The following is a 22,791-nucleotide window of genomic DNA, read 5'->3' as shown; positions in this document are numbered from 1 at the left end:
CAGCTTTCTGACATCATAATGGGGCCTCAGAGATAAAAGCCTGGGCCCAGGCAGTGTTGGTCAGTGCTGCTCAGCAGGCAGCACTGGACTGGACTGGATTACAGCTGATACAAGGTGTGAAGGAACAAGGGGTGGCTGTGGGCATGCACTTGCTGCCGCTGCCAGTGTTTATCTGCATGGCAGCAGGGCATTTGGGCGTTGCCAGGAAGGCGTTTTTATGTAGATTCCTCCTCTTTCAGCACTGCATTGTGGTGCAAGCAAAAGAAGCAAATCCTGTCTGGCTTCCTCTCCGGCCTTTATTCACCTCCCGTGTAGCTGTGAGTGTGTGAGCCTGCAGGGCCCCATGGAATTGCCTAGAAGTAGGCTGAATCGCTGCAAGGGCTGAACAGCAGTATCGGGCAGGCTCGGGCAACGCGCGGCCCGTTCGGGTTATCGCTTCTCGGCCTTTTGGCTAAGATCAAGTGTAGTATCTGTTCTTATCAGTTTAATATCTGATACGTCCCCTATCTGGGGACCATATATTAAATGGATTTTTAGAACAGGGAGATGGAAATAGAGCTTGCTCTGTCCACTCCACGCATTGACCTGGTATTGCAGTATTTCCAGGACCGGTGCACCCTTTCCTTATGTGTTGACTAAAAGCAGATTCCAAAAGTGTTTTTTGTCTTTGCTATTGTTTCTGTCTTTCTGAAGGGATCTCCCCTTTTAATCCCATTATTTCAACACCTGTTGGACAATGCATGAGTGATAATGAGCTCATTGATTAAATGCAATTAATGAATAGATTGCCACCTCTTGTTGTGTGTCGTCTGTGTTTCTGTGTTTCCGGCATTTCACATTGGAACACCTCATTCACCTTCCTTGTCTTCTCTCCGCCCTCCCTTTTAGGTAAGTTAAAGAGCTGCACCTGAGCCAGCCACTGATTGATTGATTGATTGATTGATTGATTGATTGATTGATTGATTGATTGATTGATTGATTGATGCAGCACAACAGTCAAATAGTGGAGTGGAGTAGGGGAACAGCAAACAGCCAATAAAGCAGCCCGCCCGCTCGCCTGCCCGCCACAATGGACCTACCTGTGTACACTAGATGGATGTGATGGAATGTACTGTCGTCCCTACATTTCAAGAAGAAGTAAGAATTGCAGTTGCAACAAAGCCTTGCTTGCCTACAAAGAGAGCAGCAATTTGGATTTGTTACTATGTTACCTAGAAGAATAACAAACTGTGCAAGGATGGAGGTTGTAGGAGCAAGGAGAAGTTGTCTGTAAAGTTGGTGGATGCCTATTTTCCATTTTGCAGTCCCTTGTCTCCCTCTTGTGGCCTCCTGGAGGCAACTAGCTGTGCAAAAAAAAGACAGCCTGGCGGCCGGCTGTTGCAGTGTTGCCCTCTCAGGCAACACTGAGTGACTGACTGAGCCTCACCGTCTTATATAAAGTTCAGACGGAACTTTGCACGTGTCATAGTGGAGCCCTCAGGATTCCAGAGCCAGCTTTCTGACATCATAATGGGGCCTCAGAGATAAAAGCCTGGGCCCAGGCAGTGTTGGTCAGTGCTGCTCAGCAGGCAGCACTGGACTGGACTGGATTACAGCTGATACAAGGTGTGAAGGAACAAGGGGTGGCTGTGGGCATGCACTTGCTGCCGCTGCCAGTGTTTATCTGCATGGCAGCAGGGCATTTGGGCATTGCCAGGAAGGCGTTTTTATGTAGATTCCTCCTCTTTCAGCACTGCATTGTGGTGCAAGCAAAAGAAGCAAATCCTGTCTGGCTTCCTCTCCGGCCTTTATTCACCTCCCGTGTAGCTGTGAGTGTGTGAGCCTGCAGGGCCCCATGGAATTGCCTAGAAGTAGGCTGAATCGCTGCAAGGGCTGAACAGCAGTATCGGGCAGGCTCGGGCAACGCGCGGCCCGTTCGGGTTATCGCTTCTCGGCCTTTTGGCTAAGATCAAGTGTAGTATCTGTTCTTATCAGTTTAATATCTGATACGTCCCCTATCTGGGGACCATATATTAAATGGATTTTTAGAACAGGGAGATGGAAATAGAGCTTGCTCTGTCCACTCCACGCATTGACCTGGTATTGCAGTATTTCCAGGACCGGTGCACCCTTTCCTTATGTGTTGACTAAAAGCAGATTCCAAAAGTGTTTTTTGTCTTTGCTATTGTTTCTGTCTTTCTGAAGGGATCTCCCCTTTTAATCCCATTATTTCAACACCTGTTGGACAATGCATGAGTGATAATGAGCTCATTGATTAAATGCAATTAATGAATAGATTGCCACCTCTTGTTGTGTGTCGTCTGTGTTTCTGTGTTTCCGGCATTTCACATTGGAACACCTCATTCACCTTCCTTGTCTTCTCTCCGCCCTCCCTTTTAGGTAAGTTAAAGAGCTGCACCTGAGCCAGCCACTGATTGATTGATTGATTGATTGATTGATTGATTGATTGATTGATTGATTGATTGATTGATTGATGCAGCACAACAGTCAAATAGTGGAGTGGAGTAGGGGAACAGCAAACAGCCAATAAAGCAGCCCGCCCGCTCGCCTGCCCGCCACAATGGACCTACCTGTGTACACTAGATGGATGTGATGGAATGTACTGTCGTCCCTACATTTCAAGAAGAAGTAAGAATTGCAGTTGCAACAAAGCCTTGCTTGCCTACAAAGAGAGCAGCAATTTGGATTTGTTACTATGTTACCTAGAAGAATAACAAACTGTGCAAGGATGGAGGTTGTAGGAGCAAGGAGAAGTTGTCTGTAAAGTTGGTGGATGCCTATTTTCCATTTTGCAGTCCCTTGTCTCCCTCTTGTGGCCTCCTGGAGGCAACTAGCTGTGCAAAAAAAAGACAGCCTGGCGGCCGGCTGTTGCAGTGTTGCCCTCTCAGGCAACACTGAGTGACTGACTGAGCCTCACCGTCTTATATAAAGTTCAGACGGAACTTTGCACGTGTCATAGTGGAGCCCTCAGGATTCCAGAGCCAGCTTTCTGACATCATAATGGGGCCTCAGAGATAAAAGCCTGGGCCCAGGCAGTGTTGGTCAGTGCTGCTCAGCAGGCAGCACTGGACTGGACTGGATTACAGCTGATACAAGGTGTGAAGGAACAAGGGGTGGCTGTGGGCATGCACTTGCTGCCGCTGCCAGTGTTTATCTGCATGGCAGCAGGGCATTTGGGCGTTGCCAGGAAGGCGTTTTTATGTAGATTCCTCCTCTTTCAGCACTGCATTGTGGTGCAAGCAAAAGAAGCAAATCCTGTCTGGCTTCCTCTCCGGCCTTTATTCACCTCCCGTGTAGCTGTGAGTGTGTGAGCCTGCAGGGCCCCATGGAATTGCCTAGAAGTAGGCTGAATCGCTGCAAGGGCTGAACAGCAGTATCGGGCAGGCTCGGGCAACGCGCGGCCCGTTCGGGTTATCGCTTCTCGGCCTTTTGGCTAAGATCAAGTGTAGTATCTGTTCTTATCAGTTTAATATCTGATACGTCCCCTATCTGGGGACCATATATTAAATGGATTTTTAGAACAGGGAGATGGAAATAGAGCTTGCTCTGTCCACTCCACGCATTGACCTGGTATTGCAGTATTTCCAGGACCGGTGCACCCTTTCCTTATGTGTTGACTAAAAGCAGATTCCAAAAGTGTTTTTTGTCTTTGCTATTGTTTCTGTCTTTCTGAAGGGATCTCCCCTTTTAATCCCATTATTTCAACACCTGTTGGACAATGCATGAGTGATAATGAGCTCATTGATTAAATGCAATTAACCCCTTAGTGACTAAGCCTGTTTTGGCCTTCAGGACCAGCCCCATTTTTGCCAATCTGACATGTGTCACTTTATGTGGTAATAACTCCAGAATGCTTTTACCTATCCAAGCGATTCTGGGATTGTTTTCTCGTGACATATTGTACTTTATGATACTGAAAAAATTTTGTCATTAAATTCAATATTTATTTGTAAGAAACGCCAAGATTTAGAGAAAATTAGCAAAAATTAGCATTTTTCTAAATTTTAATGTATTTACTTGTAAAACAGATAGTAATACCACACAAAATACATACTAGTTTATATTTCCCATATGTCTACTTTATGTTTGCGTCGTTTTTTGAACATTCTTTTATTTTTCTAGGACGTTACAAGGCTTAGAACTTTAGCAGCAATTTCTCATATTTTCAAGAAAATTTCAAAAGGCTATTTTTTCAGGGACCAGTTCAGTTCTGAAATGGCTTTGAGGGCCTTATATATTAGAAAGTCACCATAAATCACCCCATTTTGAAAACTGCACCCATCAAAGTATTCAAAACAGCATTCACAAAGTATTTTAGCCCTTTAGGCGTTTCACAGGAATTAAAGCAAAGTAGAGGTGAAATTTACAAATTTTATTTTTTTTCTTCAAAAATTCATTTGTAATAAATTTTTTCTGTACCACAGAAGGTTTTACCCAAGAAATGCAACTCAAGATTTATTGCCCAGATTCTGCAGTTTTTAGAAATACCCCACATGTGGCCCTAGCGCGGTCATGGACTGAAACACAGGCCTCCGAAGCAAAGGAGCACCTAGTGGATTTTGGGCCTCTATTTTATTAGAATATATTTTAGGTACCATGTCAGGTGTGAGGAGGCCTTGTGCTGCCAAAACAGTGGAAACACCCCAAAAGTGACCCCATTTTGGAAACTATACCCCTCAAGGAATTTATCTATGGGTATAGTTAGCATTTTGAACCCACAGTTTTTTTGCTAAATTTATTTGAATTAGTATGTGAAGGTGAAAATCTACTTTTTTTGTGAAAAAATTAGGAAATTTTAAATTTTTACAAGGAATAAAGTAGAAAAAACACCCCAACATATGTAAAGCAATGTCTTCCGATTATAGCAATACCCCATATGTGGTAATAAATTGCTGTTTGGACCCACAGCAGGCCTCAGAAGAGAAGGAGCACCATTTGGATTTTGGATTTCTGATTTTGCTGGAATAGTTTTCAGTGCCGTGTCGCGTTTGCAATGCACTGGAGGGAAGAAAACCGTGGAAACCCCCCAATAGTTACCCCATTTTGGAAACGATACCCCTCAAGGTATTTATCTATGGGTATAGTTAGCATTTTGAACCCACAGTTTTTTTGCTAAATTTATTTGAATTAGTATGTGAAGATGAAAATCTACTTTTTTTCTGAAAAAAGGTAGCCATTTTTAATTTTTACAAGGAATAAAGGAGAAAAAGCGCCCCAACATTTGTAAAACAATTTCTCCTGATTACGTAAATACCCCATATGTGGTAATAAACTACTGTTTGGACCCACACCGGGGCTTAGAAGGGAAGGAGCGCTATTTGGCTTTTGGAGCTCAAATTTAGCTGGAATGTTTTTGGGTGTCATGTCGAATTTGCCCCTGAGAGACTGAAACAGTGGAAGCCCCCCAAAAGTAACCCCATTTGGGAAACTACACCACTTAAGGAATCTATCTAGGGGTATAGTGAGCATTTAGGCCCCACACGTCTTTTGCAGAATTTATTAGAATTAGGCCGTGAAAATTAATATCAACATTATTTCCACTAAAATGTTGAATTTTTTCAATTTCACAAAGGATAAACGAGAAAATGCACCCCAACGTTTGTAAAGCAATTTCTCCCGAGTACGGCAATACCCCACATGTGGTCATAAATGTTTTTTTCATTAGAAAGTAATTAACCCTTTACGAACTGATTCATGTTTTGCTTTTTCGTTTTTCCTCTCCGCTTTCCAAGAGCCACTACTTTTTTATTTTTCTGTCAATAGAGCGGTGTGGGGGCTTATTTTTTGCGGGACGAGTTGTCGTTTTTATTGGTACCATTTTTTGGTACGATGCCATATCGGTGGACATAAACGGCTGTTTGGGCACGCTGTAGGGCTCAGAAGGGAGGGACGCCATTTGGCTTTTGGAGCGTATATTTTGCTTGGTAGTAGCTCTGGCGTTTTGCTGGTATTTCAGTTTATAATGTGGGGGCACATGTAGGCTGGGCAGAGTACATCAGGGGCATAATAAGAGGGTATAATAATGGGGTAAATAAATAATAATCCACAGATATGTGGCCGGTGTCGCACTGATAAATGGTGCCCGATCTTATCCACTTTTGGAACACTCTGCACATTTTGCATCGCCATAATCTGGGAGCCGGAACTTTTTTTATTTTTTCACCACCGGAGCCGTGTGAGGGCTTATTTGTTGCGGGAAAATCTGTAATTTTCATTGGTACCATTTTGGGGTACATGCGATTTTGTTGATCACTTTTTATTCAATTTTTCGGCAAGCAAGGTGACCAAAAACCATCAATTCTGACAATGATTTTTATTTATTTTTGACAGCGTTTACCCTGGGCTATAAATGACTATTATACTTTATTCTGCGGGTCGGTACGATTACGGCGATACCATTTGTATATACGTTTTTTTATGTTTTGCAGCGTTTGCGCAATAAAATAACTTATTTAGAAAATAATGTCTTTTCTGTGTCACCATATTCTGAGAGCCATAACTTTTTTATTTTTCAGTCAAAAAAGCTGTGTAAGGGCTTGTTTTTTGCGGGACGGGTTGTAGTTTGTATCGGTACAATTTTGGCGTACATGCGACTTTTTGATCACTTTTTATTACATATTTTGTGAGGGGTGGTGACCAAAAAATAGTGATTCTGGCATTGTTTTTCGTTTATTTTTTTCGCGGCGTTCGCTGTGCGGGAAAAATAATATTATAGTTTTATAGTTGGGGTCGTTACGAACGCGGTGATACCAAATATGTGTACTTTTTTTTTACGTGCTCATTTTTTTTCCTATAATGAAAGACTTATTATAGGAAAAAAAGCAGTTCTTGTTTATATCACTTCTAACTTTTATTTTTACACTTTTTTTAAAACATTTTTATTCTTTTTTTTACTTTTTTCACTTGTCCCACTAGGGGACACTTAGACTTGCAGCTCTGATCGCTGCTGGAATACATTACACTACACACGTAGTGTAATGCATTTCAACTGTCATTGTGACGTGACAGTCACACTGACAGGAAGCCTACGACGTCCACCCTCGGGGTGGTCCTCATAGGCTTCTGTACATGGCAACCCGGAAGCCATTGTCTGGCGTCCGGTTGCCATGGGTACCATCGCCAGCCCCCGTGATTTCACATGGGGGCTGCCGATCGGCACTAAAGACCTTAATTGTGGCGTTCAAAATCGAGCGCCGCAATTAAGGGGTTAACTGCCGATATCAGCGGCGACAGGCCGCTGATCGGCAACGGGGAGAGCAGGGCTGACACCCTGCACAGTTAACCGCCGCTGCGGTGTAGCGCCGCGCGGCGGTTAACTGTCAAAGCAATGACGTAACTGTACGTCAAGGTGCGCGAACTTACTGCTCACCATGACGTACAGTTACGTCATGGTGCGTTAAGGGGTTAATGAATAGATTGCCACCTCTTGTTGTGTGTCGTCTGTGTTTCTGTGTTTCCGGCATTTCACATTGGAACACCTCATTCACCTTCCTTGTCTTCTCTCCGCCCTCCCTTTTAGGTAAGTTAAAGAGCTGCACCTGAGCCAGCCACTGATTGATTGATTGATTGATTGATTGATTGATTGATTGATTGATTGATTGATTGATTGATTGATTGATGCAGCACAACAGTCAAATAGTGGAGTGGAGTAGGGGAACAGCAAACAGCCAATAAAGCAGCCCGCCCGCTCGCCTGCCCGCCACAATGGACCTACCTGTGTACACTAGATGGATGTGATGGAATGTACTGTCGTCCCTACATTTCAAGAAGAAGTAAGAATTGCAGTTGCAACAAAGCCTTGCTTGCCTACAAAGAGAGCAGCAATTTGGATTTGTTACTATGTTACCTAGAAGAATAACAAACTGTGCAAGGATGGAGGTTGTAGGAGCAAGGAGAAGTTGTCTGTAAAGTTGGTGGATGCCTATTTTCCATTTTGCAGTCCCTTGTCTCCCTCTTGTGGCCTCCTGGAGGCAACTAGCTGTGCAAAAAAAAGACAGCCTGGCGGCCGGCTGTTGCAGTGTTGCCCTCTCAGGCAACACTGAGTGACTGACTGAGCCTCACCGTCTTATATAAAGTTCAGACGGAACTTTGCACGTGTCATAGTGGAGCCCTCAGGATTCCAGAGCCAGCTTTCTGACATCATAATGGGGCCTCAGAGATAAAAGCCTGGGCCCAGGCAGTGTTGGTCAGTGCTGCTCAACAGGCAGCACTGGACTGGACTGGATTACAGCTGATACAAGGTGTGAAGGAACAAGGGGTGGCTGTGGGCATGCACTTGCTGCCGCTGCCAGTGTTTATCTGCATGGCAGCAGGGCATTTGGGCGTTGCCAGGAAGGCGTTTTTATGTAGATTCCTCCTCTTTCAGCACTGCATTGTGGTGCAAGCAAAAGAAGCAAATCCTGTCTGGCTTCCTCTCCGGCCTTTATTCACCTCCCGTGTAGCTGTGAGTGTGTGAGCCTGCAGGGCCCCATGGAATTGCCTAGAAGTAGGCTGAATCGCTGCAAGGGCTGAACAGCAGTATCGGGCAGGCTCGGGCAACGCGCGGCCCGTTCGGGTTATCGCTTCTCGGCCTTTTGGCTAAGATCAAGTGTAGTATCTGTTCTTATCAGTTTAATATCTGATACGTCCCCTATCTGGGGACCATATATTAAATGGATTTTTAGAACAGGGAGATGGAAATAGAGCTTGCTCTGTCCACTCCACGCATTGACCTGGTATTGCAGTATTTCCAGGACCGGTGCACCCTTTCCTTATGTGTTGACTAAAAGCAGATTCCAAAAGTGTTTTTTGTCTTTGCTATTGTTTCTGTCTTTCTGAAGGGATCTCCCCTTTTAATCCCATTATTTCAACACCTGTTGGACAATGCATGAGTGATAATGAGCTCATTGATTAAATGCAATTAATGAATAGATTGCCACCTCTTGTTGTGTGTCGTCTGTGTTTCTGTGTTTCCGGCATTTCACATTGGAACACCTCATTCACCTTCCTTGTCTTCTCTCCACCCTCCCTTTTAGGTAAGTTAAAGAGCTGCACCTGAGCCAGCCACTGATTGATTGATTGATTGATTGATTGATTGATTGATTGATTGATTGATTGATTGATTGATTGATTGATTGATTGATGCAGCACAACAGTCAAATAGTGGAGTGGAGTAGGGGAACAGCAAACAGCCAATAAAGCAGCCCGCCCGCTCGCCTGCCCGCCACAATGGACCTACCTGTGTACACTAGATGGATGTGATGGAATGTACTGTCGTCCCTACATTTCAAGAAGAAGTAAGAATTGCAGTTGCAACAAAGCCTTGCTTGCCTACAAAGAGAGCAGCAATTTGGATTTGTTACTATGTTACCTAGAAGAATAACAAACTGTGCAAGGATGGAGGTTGTAGGAGCAAGGAGAAGTTGTCTGTAAAGTTGGTGGATGCCTATTTTCCATTTTGCAGTCCCTTGTCTCCCTCTTGTGGCCTCCTGGAGGCAACTAGCTGTGCAAAAAAAAGACAGCCTGGCGGCCGGCTGTTGCAGTGTTGCCCTCTCAGGCAACACTGAGTGACTGACTGAGCCTCACCGTCTTATATAAAGTTCAGACGGAACTTTGCACGTGTCATAGTGGAGCCCTCAGGATTCCAGAGCCAGCTTTCTGACATCATAATGGGGCCTCAGAGATAAAAGCCTGGGCCCAGGCAGTGTTGGTCAGTGCTGCTCAGCAGGCAGCACTGGACTGGACTGGATTACAGCTGATACAAGGTGTGAAGGAACAAGGGGTGGCTGTGGGCATGCACTTGCTGCCGCTGCCAGTGTTTATCTGCATGGCAGCAGGGCATTTGGGCGTTGCCAGGAAGGCGTTTTTATGTAGATTCCTCCTCTTTCAGCACTGCATTGTGGTGCAAGCAAAAGAAGCAAATCCTGTCTGGCTTCCTCTCCGGCCTTTATTCACCTCCCGTGTAGCTGTGAGTGTGTGAGCCTGCAGGGCCCCATGGAATTGCCTAGAAGTAGGCTGAATCGCTGCAAGGGCTGAACAGCAGTATCGGGCAGGCTCGGGCAACGCGCGGCCCGTTCGGGTTATCGCTTCTCGGCCTTTTGGCTAAGATCAAGTGTAGTATCTGTTCTTATCAGTTTAATATCTGATACGTCCCCTATCTGGGGACCATATATTAAATGGATTTTTAGAACAGGGAGATGGAAATAGAGCTTGCTCTGTCCACTCCACGCATTGACCTGGTATTGCAGTATTTCCAGGACCGGTGCACCCTTTCCTTATGTGTTGACTAAAAGCAGATTCCAAAAGTGCTTTTTGTCTTTGCTATTGTTTCTGTCTTTCTGAAGGGATCTCCCCTTTTAATCCCATTATTTCAACACCTGTTGGACAATGCATGAGTGATAATGAGCTCATTGATTAAATGCAATTAATGAATAGATTGCCACCTCTTGTTGTGTGTCGTCTGTGTTTCTGTGTTTCCGGCATTTCACATTGGAACACCTCATTCACCTTCCTTGTCTTCTCTCCGCCCTCCCTTTTAGGTAAGTTAAAGAGCTGCACCTGAGCCAGCCACTGATTGATTGATTGATTGATTGATTGATTGATTGATTGATTGATTGATTGATTGATTGATTGATTGATGCAGCACAACAGTCAAATAGTGGAGTGGAGTAGGGGAACAGCAAACAGCCAATAAAGCAGCCCGCCCGCTCGCCTGCCCGCCACAATGGACCTACCTGTGTACACTAGATGGATGTGATGGAATGTACTGTCGTCCCTACATTTCAAGAAGAAGTAAGAATTGCAGTTGCAACAAAGCCTTGCTTGCCTACAAAGAGAGCAGCAATTTGGATTTGTTACTATGTTACCTAGAAGAATAACAAACTGTGCAAGGATGGAGGTTGTAGGAGCAAGGAGAAGTTGTCTGTAAAGTTGGTGGATGCCTATTTTCCATTTTGCAGTCCCTTGTCTCCCTCTTGTGGCCTCCTGGAGGCAACTAGCTGTGCAAAAAAAAGACAGCCTGGCGGCCGGCTGTTGCAGTGTTGCCCTCTCAGGCAACACTGAGTGACTGACTGAGCCTCACCGTCTTATATAAAGTTCAGACGGAACTTTGCACGTGTCATAGTGGAGCCCTCAGGATTCCAGAGCCAGCTTTCTGACATCATAATGGGGCCTCAGAGATAAAAGCCTGGGCCCAGGCAGTGTTGGTCAGTGCTGCTCAGCAGGCAGCACTGGACTGGACTGGATTACAGCTGATACAAGGTGTGAAGGAACAAGGGGTGGCTGTGGGCATGCACTTGCTGCCGCTGCCAGTGTTTATCTGCATGGCAGCAGGGCATTTGGGCGTTGCCAGGAAGGCGTTTTTATGTAGATTCCTCCTCTTTCAGCACTGCATTGTGGTGCAAGCAAAAGAAGCAAATCCTGTCTGGCTTCCTCTCCGGCCTTTATTCACCTCCCGTGTAGCTGTGAGTGTGTGAGCCTGCAGGGCCCCATGGAATTGCCTAGAAGTAGGCTGAATCGCTGCAAGGGCTGAACAGCAGTATCGGGCAGGCTCGGGCAACGCGCGGCCCGTTCGGGTTATCGCTTCTCGGCCTTTTGGCTAAGATCAAGTGTAGTATCTGTTCTTATCAGTTTAATATCTGATACGTCCCCTATCTGGGGACCATATATTAAATGGATTTTTAGAACAGGGAGATGGAAATAGAGCTTGCTCTGTCCACTCCACGCATTGACCTGGTATTGCAGTATTTCCAGGACCGGTGCACCCTTTCCTTATGTGTTGACTAAAAGCAGATTCCAAAAGTGTTTTTTGTCTTTGCTATTGTTTCTGTCTTTCTGAAGGGATCTCCCCTTTTAATCCCATTATTGCAACACCTGTTGGACAATGCATGAGTGATAATGAGCTCATTGATTAAATGCAATTAATGAATAGATTGCCACCTCTTGTTGTGTGTCGTCTGTGTTTCTGTGTTTCCGGCATTTCACATTGGAACACCTCATTCACCTTCCTTGTCTTCTCTCCGCCCTCCCTTTTAGGTAAGTTAAAGAGCTGCACCTGAGCCAGCCACTGATTGATTGATTGATTGATTGATTGATTGATTGATTGATTGATTGATTGATTGATGCAGCACAACAGTCAAATAGTGGAGTGGAGTAGGGGAACAGCAAACAGCCAATAAAGCAGCCCGCCCGCTCGCCTGCCCGCCACAATGGACCTACCTGTGTACACTAGATGGATGTGATGGAATGTACTGTCGTCCCTACATTTCAAGAAGAAGTAAGAATTGCAGTTGCAACAAAGCCTTGCTTGCCTACAAAGAGAGCAGCAATTTGGATTTGTTACTATGTTACCTAGAAGAATAACAAACTGTGCAAGGATGGAGGTTGTAGGAGCAAGGAGAAGTTGTCTGTAAAGTTGGTGGATGCCTATTTTCCATTTTGCAGTCCCTTGTCTCCCTCTTGTGGCCTCCTGGAGGCAACTAGCTGTGCAAAAAAAAGACAGCCTGGCGGCCGGCTGTTGCAGTGTTGCCCTCTCAGGCAACACTGAGTGACTGACTGAGCCTCACCGTCTTATATAAAGTTCAGACGGAACTTTGCACGTGTCATAGTGGAGCCCTCAGGATTCCAGAGCCAGCTTTCTGACATCATAATGGGGCCTCAGAGATAAAAGCCTGGGCCCAGGCAGTGTTGGTCAGTGCTGCTCAGCAGGCAGCACTGGACTGGACTGGATTACAGCTGATACAAGGTGTGAAGGAACAAGGGGTGGCTGTGGGCATGCACTTGCTGCCGCTGCCAGTGTTTATCTGCATGGCAGCAGGGCATTTGGGCGTTGCCAGGAAGGCGTTTTTATGTCGATTCCTCCTCTTTCAGCACTGCATTGTGGTGCAAGCAAAAGAAGCAAATCCTGTCTGGCTTCCTCTCCGGCCTTTATTCACCTCCCGTGTAGCTGTGAGTGTGTGAGCCTGCAGGGCCCCATGGAATTGCCTAGAAGTAGGCTGAATCGCTGCAAGGGCTGAACAGCAGTATCGGGCAGGCTCGGGCAACGCGCGGCCCGTTCGGGTTATCGCTTCTCGGCCTTTTGGCTAAGATCAAGTGTAGTATCTGTTCTTATCAGTTTAATATCTGATACGTCCCCTATCTGGGGACCATATATTAAATGGATTTTTAGAACAGGGAGATGGAAATAGAGCTTGCTCTGTCCACTCCACGCATTGACCTGGTATTGCAGTATTTCCAGGACCGGTGCACCCTTTCCTTATGTGTTGACTAAAAGCAGATTCCAAAAGTGTTTTTTGTCTTTGCTATTGTTTCTGTCTTTCTGAAGGGATCTCCCCTTTTAATCCCATTATTTCAACACCTGTTGGACAATGCATGAGTGATAATGAGCTCATTGATTAAATGCAATTAATGAATAGATTGCCACCTCTTGTTGTGTGTCGTCTGTGTTTCTGTGTTTCCGGCATTTCACATTGGAACACCTCATTCACCTTCCTTGTCTTCTCTCCGCCCTCCCTTTTAGGTAAGTTAAAGAGCTGCACCTGAGCCAGCCACTGATTGATTGATTGATTGATTGATTGATTGATTGATTGATTGATTGATTGATTGATGCAGCACAACAGTCAAATAGTGGAGTGGAGTAGGGGAACAGCAAACAGCCAATAAAGCAGCCCGCCCGCTCGCCTGCCCGCCACAATGGACCTACCTGTGTACACTAGATGGATGTGATGGAATGTACTGTCGTCCCTACATTTCAAGAAGAAGTAAGAATTGCAGTTGCAACAAAGCCTTGCTTGCCTACAAAGAGAGCAGCAATTTGGATTTGTTACTATGTTACCTAGAAGAATAACAAACTGTGCAAGGATGGAGGTTGTAGGAGCAAGGAGAAGTTGTCTGTAAAGTTGGTGGATGCCTATTTTCCATTTTGCAGTCCCTTGTCTCCCTCTTGTGGCCTCCTGGAGGCAACTAGCTGTGCAAAAAAAAGACAGCCTGGCGGCCGGCTGTTGCAGTGTTGCCCTCTCAGGCAACACTGAGTGACTGACTGAGCCTCACCGTCTTATATAAAGTTCAGACGGAACTTTGCACGTGTCATAGTGGAGCCCTCAGGATTCCAGAGCCAGCTTTCTGACATCATAATGGGGCCTCAGAGATAAAAGCCTGGGCCCAGGCAGTGTTGGTCAGTGCTGCTCAGCAGGCAGCACTGGACTGGACTGGATTACAGCTGATACAAGGTGTGAAGGAACAAGGGGTGGCTGTGGGCATGCACTTGCTGCCGCTGCCAGTGTTTATCTGCATGGCAGCAGGGCATTTGGGCGTTGCCAGGAAGGCGTTTTTATGTAGATTCCTCCTCTTTCAGCACTGCATTGTGGTGCAAGCAAAAGAAGCAAATCCTGTCTGGCTTCCTCTCCGGCCTTTATTCACCTCCCGTGTAGCTGTGAGTGTGTGAGCCTGCAGGGCCCCATGGAATTGCCTAGAAGTAGGCTGAATCGCTGCAAGGGCTGAACAGCAGTATCGGGCAGGCTCGGGCAACGCGCGGCCCGTTCGGGTTATCGCTTCTCGGCCTTTTGGCTAAGATCAAGTGTAGTATCTGTTCTTATCAGTTTAATATCTGATACGTCCCCTATCTGGGGACCATATATTAAATGGATTTTTAGAACAGAGAGATGGAAATAGAGCTTGCTCTGTCCACTCCACGCATTGACCTGGTATTGCAGTATTTCCAGGACCGGTGCACCCTTTCCTTATGTGTTGACTAAAAGCAGATTCCAAAAGTGTTTTTTGTCTTTGCTATTGTTTCTGTCTTTCTGAAGGGATCTCCCCTTTTAATCCCATTATTTCAACACCTGTTGGACAATGCATAAGTGATAATGAGCTCATTGATTAAATGCAATTAATGAATAGATTGCCACCTCTTGTTGTGTGTCGTCTGTGTTTCTGTGTTTCCGGCATTTCACATTGGAACACCTCATTCACCTTCCTTGTCTTCTCTCCGCCCTCCCTTTTAGGTAAGTTAAAGAGCTGCACCTGAGCCAGCCACTGATTGATTGATTGATTGATTGATTGATTGATTGATTGATTGATTGATTGATGCAGCACAACAGTCAAATAGTGGAGTGGAGTAGGGGAACAGCAAACAGCCAATAAAGCAGCCCGCCCGCTCGCCTGCCCGCCACAATGGACCTACCTGTGTACACTAGATGGATGTGATGGAATGTACTGTCGTCCCTACATTTCAAGAAGAAGTAAGAATTGCAGTTGCAACAAAGCCTTGCTTGCCTACAAAGAGAGCAGCAATTTGGATTTGTTACTATGTTACCTAGAAGAATAACAAACTGTGCAAGGATGGAGGTTGTAGGAGCAAGGAGAAGTTGTCTGTAAAGTTGGTGGATGCCTATTTTCCATTTTGCAGTCCCTTGTCTCCCTCTTGTGGCCTCCTGGAGGCAACTAGCTGTGCAAAAAAAAGACAGCCTGGCGGCCGGCTGTTGCAGTGTTGCCCTCTCAGGCAACACTGAGTGACTGACTGAGCCTCACCGTCTTATATAAAGTTCAGACGGAACTTTGCACGTGTCATAGTGGAGCCCTCAGGATTCCAGAGCCAGCTTTCTGACATCATAATGGGGCCTCAGAGATAAAAGCCTGGGCCCAAGCAGTGTTGGTCAGTGCTGCTCAGCAGGCAGCACTGGACTGGACTGGATTACAGCTGATACAAGGTGTGAAGGAACAAGGGGTGGCTGTGGGCATGCACTTGCTGCCGCTGCCAGTGTTTATCTGCATGGCAGCAGGGCATTTGGGCGTTGCCAGGAAGGCGTTTTTATGTAGATTCCTCCTCTTTCAGCACTGCATTGTGGTGCAAGCAAAAGAAGCAAATCCTGTCTGGCTTCCTCTCCGGCCTTTATTCACCTCCCGTGTAGCTGTGAGTGTGTGAGCCTGCAGGGCCCCATGGAATTGCCTAGAAGTAGGCTGAATCGCTGCAAGGGCTGAACAGCAGTATCGGGCAGGCTCGGGCAACGCGCGGCCCGTTCGGGTTATCGCTTCTCGGCCTTTTGGCTAAGATCAAGTGTAGTATCTGTTCTTATCAGTTTAATATCTGATACGTCCCCTATCTGGGGACCATATATTAAATGGATTTTTAGAACAGGGAGATGGAAATAGAGCTTGCTCTGTCCACTCCACGCATTGACCTGGTATTGCAGTATTTCCAGGACCGGTGCACCCTTTCCTTATGTGTTGACTAAAAGCAGATTCCAAAAGTGTTTTTTGTCTTTGCTATTGTTTCTGTCTTTCTGAAGGGATCTCCCCTTTTAATCCCATTATTTCAACACCTGTTGGACAATGCATGAGTGATAATGAGCTCATTGATTAAATGCAATTAATGAATAGATTGCCACCTCTTGTTGTGTGTCGTCTGTGTTTCTGTGTTTCCGGCATTTCACATTGGAACACCTCATTCACCTTCCTTGTCTTCTCTCCGCCCTCCCTTTTAGGTAAGTTAAAGAGCTGCACCTGAGCCAGCCACTGATTGATTGATTGATTGATTGATTGATTGATTGATTGATTGATTGATTGATTGATTGATTGATGCAGCACAACAGTCAAATAGTGGAGTGGAGTAGGGGAACAGCAAACAGCCAATAAAGCAGCCCGCCCGCTCGCCTGCCCGCCACAATGGACCTACCTGTGTACACTAGATGGATGTGATGGAATGTACTGTTGTCCCTACATTTCAAGAAGAAGTAAGAATTGCAGTTGCAACAAAGCCTTGCTTGCCTACAAAGAGAGCAGCAATTTGGATTTGTTACTATGTTACCTAGAAGAATAACAAACTGTGCAAGGATGGAGGTTGTAGGAGCAAGGAGAAGTTGTCTGTAAAGTTGGTGGATGCCTATTTTCCATTTTGCAGTCCCTTGTCTCCCTCTTGTGGCCTCCTGGAGGCAACTAGCTGTGCAAAAAAAAGACAGCCTGGCGGCCGGCTGTTGCAGTGTTGCCCTCTCAGGCAACACTGAGTGACTGACTGAGCCTCACCGTCTTATATAAAGTTCAGACGGAACTTTGCACGTGTCATAGTGGAGCCCTCAGGATTCCAGAGCCAGCTTTCTGACATCATAATGGGGCCTCAGAGATAAAAGCCTGGGCCCAGGCAGTGTTGGTCAGTGCTGCTCAGCAGGCAGCACTGGACTGGACTGGATTACAGCTGATACAAGGTGTGAAGGAACAAGGGGTGGCTGTGGGCATGCACTTGCTGCCGCTGCCAGTGTTTATCTGCATGGCAGCAGGGCATTTGGGCGTTGCCAGGAAGGCGTTTTTATGTAGATTCCTCCTCTTTCAGCACTGCATTGTGGTGCAAGCAAAAGAAGCAAATCCTGTCTGGCTTCCTCTCCGGCCTTTATTCACCTCCCGTGTAGCTGTGAGTGTGTGAGCCTGCAGGGCCCCATGGAATTGCCTAGAAGTAGGCTGAATCGCTGCAAGGGCTGAACAGCAGTATCGGGCAGGCTCGGGCAACGCGCGGCCCGTTCGGGTTATCGCTTCTCGGCCTTTTGGCTAAGATCAAGTGTAGTATCTGTTCTTATCAGTTTAACCCCTATCCGCACCAGGACGTAACTGTACGTCGTTGCAGGAAGTTACTTCCCGCACGAGGACGTACAGTTACTGAGTTAATCCCGGTGCACACTGTCGGCGACAGTGTGCACCGGGAACCAGGAGGTCAGCTGTCGCCGACAGCTGACACTCCCCTCTTGCCGGCCAGCGGTCCTTTGCCGCTGATTTCGGCGCATTAACCCCTTAAATTCGGCGATCGGGTGCAATCGCCGAATTTTAGGGGTTTCTAACATATCGGCAGACCCCCGTCCGAAATCGCGGGGTCTGCCGATAGTTAGTATGGCAAACGGAAGCCAAACAATGGCTTCCGGGTCTGCCATGGACAGAAGCCCATCAGGACCAACCTTCGGCTGGTCCTGATAGGCTTCCTGTCAGAGTGACAGAAAGTCACTGTGCCGTTCCCGATGCACACTGTCGGCGACAGTGTGCATCGGGAACTTGGAGATCAGCTGTCCCCGACAGCTGACACTCTCCAGTGTTGCCGATCAGCGGCTCATCGCCGCTGATTTCGGCAATTAACCCGTTACATGCGGGGCTCGATTGCGATCTCCGCATGTAGCGGGTTTGTAGCGCATCAGCAGCCCCCATGCAATCGTGGGGGCTTCTGATGCTTGTGATGGCACCTGGGGGCCAGACAACGGCCCCCAGGTCTGCCATGTATGTCAGCCTATGAGGATTAGCCTCTGCTGATCCTCGTAGACCAACTGTCAGAGTGACTGTGACGTCACACTGACAGTTGGAATACATTACACTACCTAGGTAGTATAATGTATTCTAGCAGCGATCAGAGCTGCAGGTCAAAAAAAGAAAGTGTAAAAAGTAAAAAAAAAAGTTAATAAACAAAAATATAAAGTGTAAAAAGTAAAAAAAAGTTAAGAAAAATGTTTTATAAAAGTGTAAAAATAAAAGGTTTTGTTTTCCTATAATAAGTCATTTATTATAGGGAAAAAATGAAAACGTTAAAAAAAAGTACACATATTTGGTATCGCCGCGTTCGTAACGACCCAATCTATGAAACTATAATGTTAATTTTTCCGCACGGTGAACGCCGCAAACAAAATAAACTGAAAACGGTCAGCATCGCTATTTTTTGGTCACCACCCCTCCCAAGATATAGAATAAAAAGTGATCAAAAAGTTGCATTTACCCCAAAATGGTACCAATGAAAACTACAACCCGTCCCGCAAAAAACAAGACCTCCCACAGCTTTTTTGACGAAAAAATAAAAAAGTTACGGCTCAGAATAGCGTGTCCCAGAAAATAAATTATTTTATAGAAACTTCATTTTATTGTGCAAACGCTGCAAAACTTAAAAAAAACTATACACATATGGTATCGGCGTAATCGTACCGACCGGCAGAATAAATTAAAACGTAATTTATTGCGCACGGTGAACGCTGTAATAAATAAAGAATTTAAAGCGCCAAAATCGCTGTTTTTTGGTCACCCTAGCTCTAAAAAAGATCCTGAGGGGCCAAAATGCTCACTATACCCCTAGAAAAATTCCTTGAGGGGTGTAGATTCCAAAATAGGGTGACTTTTGGGGGGTTTCCACTGTTTTGGTCCCTCCGGGGCGTTGCAAACCCGACATGGCACTGAAAACCAATCCAGCAAAATCTGCTTCAAAAAATCCAAAAGGCGCTCCCTCCCTTCTGAGCCCTGCTGTGGGTCCAAACATCAGTTTACGACCACATATGGGGTATTGGCGTAATCGGGAGAAATTGCTTTACAAATGTTGGGCGGCTTTTTCTCCTTTATTCCTTGTAAAAATGAAAAAATTCTATGTTTCCACAGAAAAATAGGTGATTTTCATCTTCACAGACTAATTCCACTAAAGTCTGCAAAAAAACTGTGGGGTCAAAATGCTAACTATACCCCTAGAAAAATGCCTTGAGGGGTGTAGTTTCCAAAATGGGGTCACTTTGGGGGGGTTTCGGCTGTTTAGGTACCACAAGACCTCCTCAAACCTGACATGGTGCCTAAAATATATTCCTAAAAAAAGGAGGCCCCGAAATCCACTAGGTGCTCCTTTGCTTCTGAGGCCTGTGTTTCAGTCCATTACCATACTAGGGCCACATGTTGGATATTTCTAAAATCTGCAGAATCTGGGCAATAAATATTGAGTTGCGTTTCTCTGGTAAAACCTTCTGTGTTACAGATTTTTTTTTATTACAAATGAATTTCGGCAAAAAAAATGAAATTTGTAAATTTCACCTCTACTTTGCCTTAATTCCTGTGAAACGCCTAAAGGGTTAAAATATTTTCTGAATGTGGTTTTGAATACCTTGAGGGGTACAGTTTTCAAAATGGGGTGATTTATGGGGACTTTCTAATATATAAGGCCCTCAAAGCAACTTCAGAACTGAACTGGTCCCTGAAAAAATAGCCTTTTGAAATTTTATTGAAAATATGAGAAATTGCTGCTAAAGTTCTAAGCCTCGTAACGTCCTCGAAAAATAAAAGTACGTGAAAAAAAATGATGCAAACATAAAGTAGACATATAGGAAATGGTAACTAGTAACTATTTTGTGTGGTATTACTATCTGTTTCACAAGCAAATACATTTAAGTTTAGAAAAATGCAAATTTTTGCAAATTTTTGCTAAAATTTGAAGTTTTTCACAAATAAATATTGAATTTATCGACCAAATTTTTTCACTAACATAAAGTACAATATGTCACGAGAAAACAATCTCAGAATCGCTTGGATAGGTAAAAGCATTCCGGAGTTATTACCACATAAAGTGACACATGTCAGATTTGAAAAAATAGGCTGTGTCCTGAAGGCCAAAACAGGCTGTGTCCTAAAGGGGTTAATATCTGATACGTCCCCTATCTGGGGACCATATATTAAATGGATTTTTAGAACAGGGAGATGGAAATAGAGCTTGCTCTGTCCACTCCACGCATTGACCTGGTATTGCAGTATTTCCAGGACCGGTGCACCCTTTCCTTATGTGTTGACTAAAAGCAGATTCCAAAAGTGTTTTTTGTCTTTGCTATTGTTTCTGTCTTTCTGAAGGGATCTCCCCTTTTAATCCCATTATTTCAACACCTGTTGGACAATGCATGAGTGATAAAGAGCTCATTGATTAAATGCAATTAATGAATAGATTGCCACCTCTTGTTGTGTGTCGTCTGTGTTTCTGTGTTTCCGGCATTTCACATTGGAACACCTCATTCACCTTCCTTGTCTTCTCTCCGCCCTCCCTTTTAGGTAAGTTAAAGAGCTGCACCTGAGCCAGCCACTGATTGATTGATTGATTGATTGATTGATTGATTGATTGATTGATTGATGCAGCACAACAGTCAAATAGTGGAGTGGAGTAGGGGAACAGCAAACAGCCAATAAAGCAGCCCGCCCGCTCGCCTGCCCGCCACAATGGACCTACCTGTGTACACTAGATGGATGTGATGGAATGTACTGTCGTCCCTACATTTCAAGAAGAAGTAAGAATTGCAGTTGCAACAAAGCCTTGCTTGCCTACAAAGAGAGCAGCAATTTGGATTTGTTACTATGTTACCTAGAAGAATAACAAACTGTGCAAGGATGGAGGTTGTAGGAGCAAGGAGAAGTTGTCTGTAAAGTTGGTGGATGCCTATTTTCCATTTTGCAGTCCCTTGTCTCCCTCTTGTGGCCTCCTGGAGGCAACTAGCTGTGCAAAAAAAAGACAGCCTGGCGGCCGGCTGTTGCAGTGTTGCCCTCTCAGGCAACACTGAGTGACTGACTGAGCCTCACCGTCTTATATAAAGTTCAGACGGAACTTTGCACGTGTCATAGTGGAGCCCTCAGGATTCCAGAGCCAGCTTTCTGACATCATAATGGGGCCTCAGAGATAAAAGCCTGGGCCCAGGCAGTGTTGGTCAGTGCTGCTCAGCAGGCAGCACTGGACTGGACTGGATTACAGCTGATACAAGGTGTGAAGGAACAAGGGGTGGCTGTGGGCATGCACTTGCTGCCGCTGCCAGTGTTTATCTGCATGGCAGCAGGGCATTTGGGCGATGCCAGGAAGGCGTTTTTATGTAGATTCCTCCTCTTTCAGCACTGCATTGTGGTGCAAGCAAAAGAAGCAAATCCTGTCTGGCTTCCTCTCCGGCCTTTATTCACCTCCCGTGTAGCTGTGAGTGTGTGAGCCTGCAGGGCCCCATGGAATTGCCTAGAAGTAGGCTGAATCGCTGCAAGGGCTGAACAGCAGTATCGGGCAGGCTCGGGCAACGCGCGGCCCGTTCGGGTTATCGCTTCTCGGCCTTTTGGCTAAGATCAAGTGTAGTATCTGTTCTTATCAGTTTAATATCTGATACGTCCCCTATCTGGGGACCATATATTAAATGGATTTTTAGAACAGGGAGATGGAAATAGAGCTTGCTCTGTCCACTCCACGCATTGACCTGGTATTGCAGTATTTCCAGGACCGGTGCACCCTTTCCTTATGTGTTGACTAAAAGCAGATTCCAAAAGTGTTTTTTGTCTTTGCTATTGTTTCTGTCTTTCTGAAGGGATCTCCCCTTTTAATCCCATTATTTCAACACCTGTTGGACAATGCATGAGTGATAATGAGCTCATTGATTAAATGCAATTAATGAATAGATTGCCACCTCTTGTTGTGTGTCGTCTGTGTTTCTGTGTTTCCGGCATTTCACATTGGAACACCTCATTCACCTTCCTTGTCTTCTCTCCGCCCTCCCTTTTAGGTAAGTTAAAGAGCTGCACCTGAGCCAGCCACTGATTGATTGATTGATTGATTGATTGATTGATTGATTGATTGATTGATTGATGCAGCACAACAGTCAAATAGTGGAGTGGAGTAGGGGAACAGCAAACAGCCAATAAAGCAGCCCGCCCGCTCGCCTGCCCGCCACAATGGACCTACCTGTGTACACTAGATGGATGTGATGGAATGTACTGTCGTCCCTACATTTCAAGAAGAAGTAAGAATTGCAGTTGCAACAAAGCCTTGCTTGCCTACAAAGAGAGCAGCAATTTGGATTTGTTACTATGTTACCTAGAAGAATAACAAACTGTGCAAGGATGGAGGTTGTAGGAGCAAGGAGAAGTTGTCTGTAAAGTTGGTGGATGCCTATTTTCCATTTTGCAGTCCCTTGTCTCCCTCTTGTGGCCTCCTGGAGGCAACTAGCTGTGCAAAAAAAAGACAGCCTGGCGGCCGGCTGTTGCAGTGTTGCCCTCTCAGGCAACACTGAGTGACTGACTGAGCCTCACCGTCTT

At 45.5% G+C, this 22,791-nt stretch overlaps 11 non-coding genes and 1 pseudogene across 11 annotated transcripts; all 12 read left to right on the top strand.

Moving 5' to 3' along the window:
- Positions 1-431: 431 nt before the first annotated feature.
- LOC142719656 (U2 spliceosomal RNA) lies at positions 432-622 on the top strand. Its single transcript, XR_012872874.1, has one exon. It is a non-coding gene; the product is annotated as a U2 spliceosomal RNA (small nuclear RNA).
- A 1,300-nt stretch (positions 623-1,922) lies between these two features.
- Positions 1,923-2,113, top strand: LOC142719655 (U2 spliceosomal RNA). The gene has a single exon (XR_012872873.1). It is a non-coding gene; the product is annotated as a U2 spliceosomal RNA (small nuclear RNA).
- Positions 2,114-3,413: 1,300 nt separating this feature from the next.
- Positions 3,414-3,604, top strand: LOC142719654 (U2 spliceosomal RNA). Its single transcript, XR_012872872.1, has one exon. It is a non-coding gene; the product is annotated as a U2 spliceosomal RNA (small nuclear RNA).
- Positions 3,605-8,557: 4,953 nt separating this feature from the next.
- On the top strand, positions 8,558-8,748 carry LOC142719652 (U2 spliceosomal RNA). Its single transcript, XR_012872869.1, has one exon. It is a non-coding gene; the product is annotated as a U2 spliceosomal RNA (small nuclear RNA).
- Positions 8,749-10,060: 1,312 nt separating this feature from the next.
- LOC142719651 (U2 spliceosomal RNA) lies at positions 10,061-10,251 on the top strand. The gene has a single exon (XR_012872868.1). It is a non-coding gene; the product is annotated as a U2 spliceosomal RNA (small nuclear RNA).
- Positions 10,252-11,555: 1,304 nt separating this feature from the next.
- Positions 11,556-11,746, top strand: LOC142719650 (U2 spliceosomal RNA). Its single transcript, XR_012872867.1, has one exon. It is a non-coding gene; the product is annotated as a U2 spliceosomal RNA (small nuclear RNA).
- A 1,292-nt stretch (positions 11,747-13,038) lies between these two features.
- LOC142719649 (U2 spliceosomal RNA) lies at positions 13,039-13,229 on the top strand. Its single transcript, XR_012872866.1, has one exon. It is a non-coding gene; the product is annotated as a U2 spliceosomal RNA (small nuclear RNA).
- A 1,292-nt stretch (positions 13,230-14,521) lies between these two features.
- LOC142719600 (U2 spliceosomal RNA) lies at positions 14,522-14,712 on the top strand. Its single transcript, XR_012872822.1, has one exon. It is a non-coding gene; the product is annotated as a U2 spliceosomal RNA (small nuclear RNA).
- Positions 14,713-16,000: 1,288 nt separating this feature from the next.
- Positions 16,001-16,191, top strand: LOC142719647 (U2 spliceosomal RNA). Its single transcript, XR_012872865.1, has one exon. It is a non-coding gene; the product is annotated as a U2 spliceosomal RNA (small nuclear RNA).
- Positions 16,192-17,491: 1,300 nt separating this feature from the next.
- Positions 17,492-17,672, top strand: LOC142719612 (U2 spliceosomal RNA; annotated as a pseudogene).
- A 2,663-nt stretch (positions 17,673-20,335) lies between these two features.
- LOC142719610 (U2 spliceosomal RNA) lies at positions 20,336-20,518 on the top strand. Its single transcript, XR_012872830.1, has one exon. It is a non-coding gene; the product is annotated as a U2 spliceosomal RNA (small nuclear RNA).
- Positions 20,519-21,802: 1,284 nt separating this feature from the next.
- LOC142719646 (U2 spliceosomal RNA) lies at positions 21,803-21,993 on the top strand. The gene has a single exon (XR_012872864.1). It is a non-coding gene; the product is annotated as a U2 spliceosomal RNA (small nuclear RNA).
- Positions 21,994-22,791: the final 798 nt, after the last annotated feature.

The sequence above is a fragment of the Rhinoderma darwinii genome, unplaced genomic scaffold (assembly GCF_050947455.1).
Source record: "Rhinoderma darwinii isolate aRhiDar2 unplaced genomic scaffold, aRhiDar2.hap1 Scaffold_486, whole genome shotgun sequence".
Lineage (NCBI taxonomy): Eukaryota > Metazoa > Chordata > Amphibia > Anura > Rhinodermatidae > Rhinoderma > Rhinoderma darwinii.
Note: the sequence above shows the minus strand (reverse complement) of the source record. Positions and strands in the feature narration are given on the sequence as shown.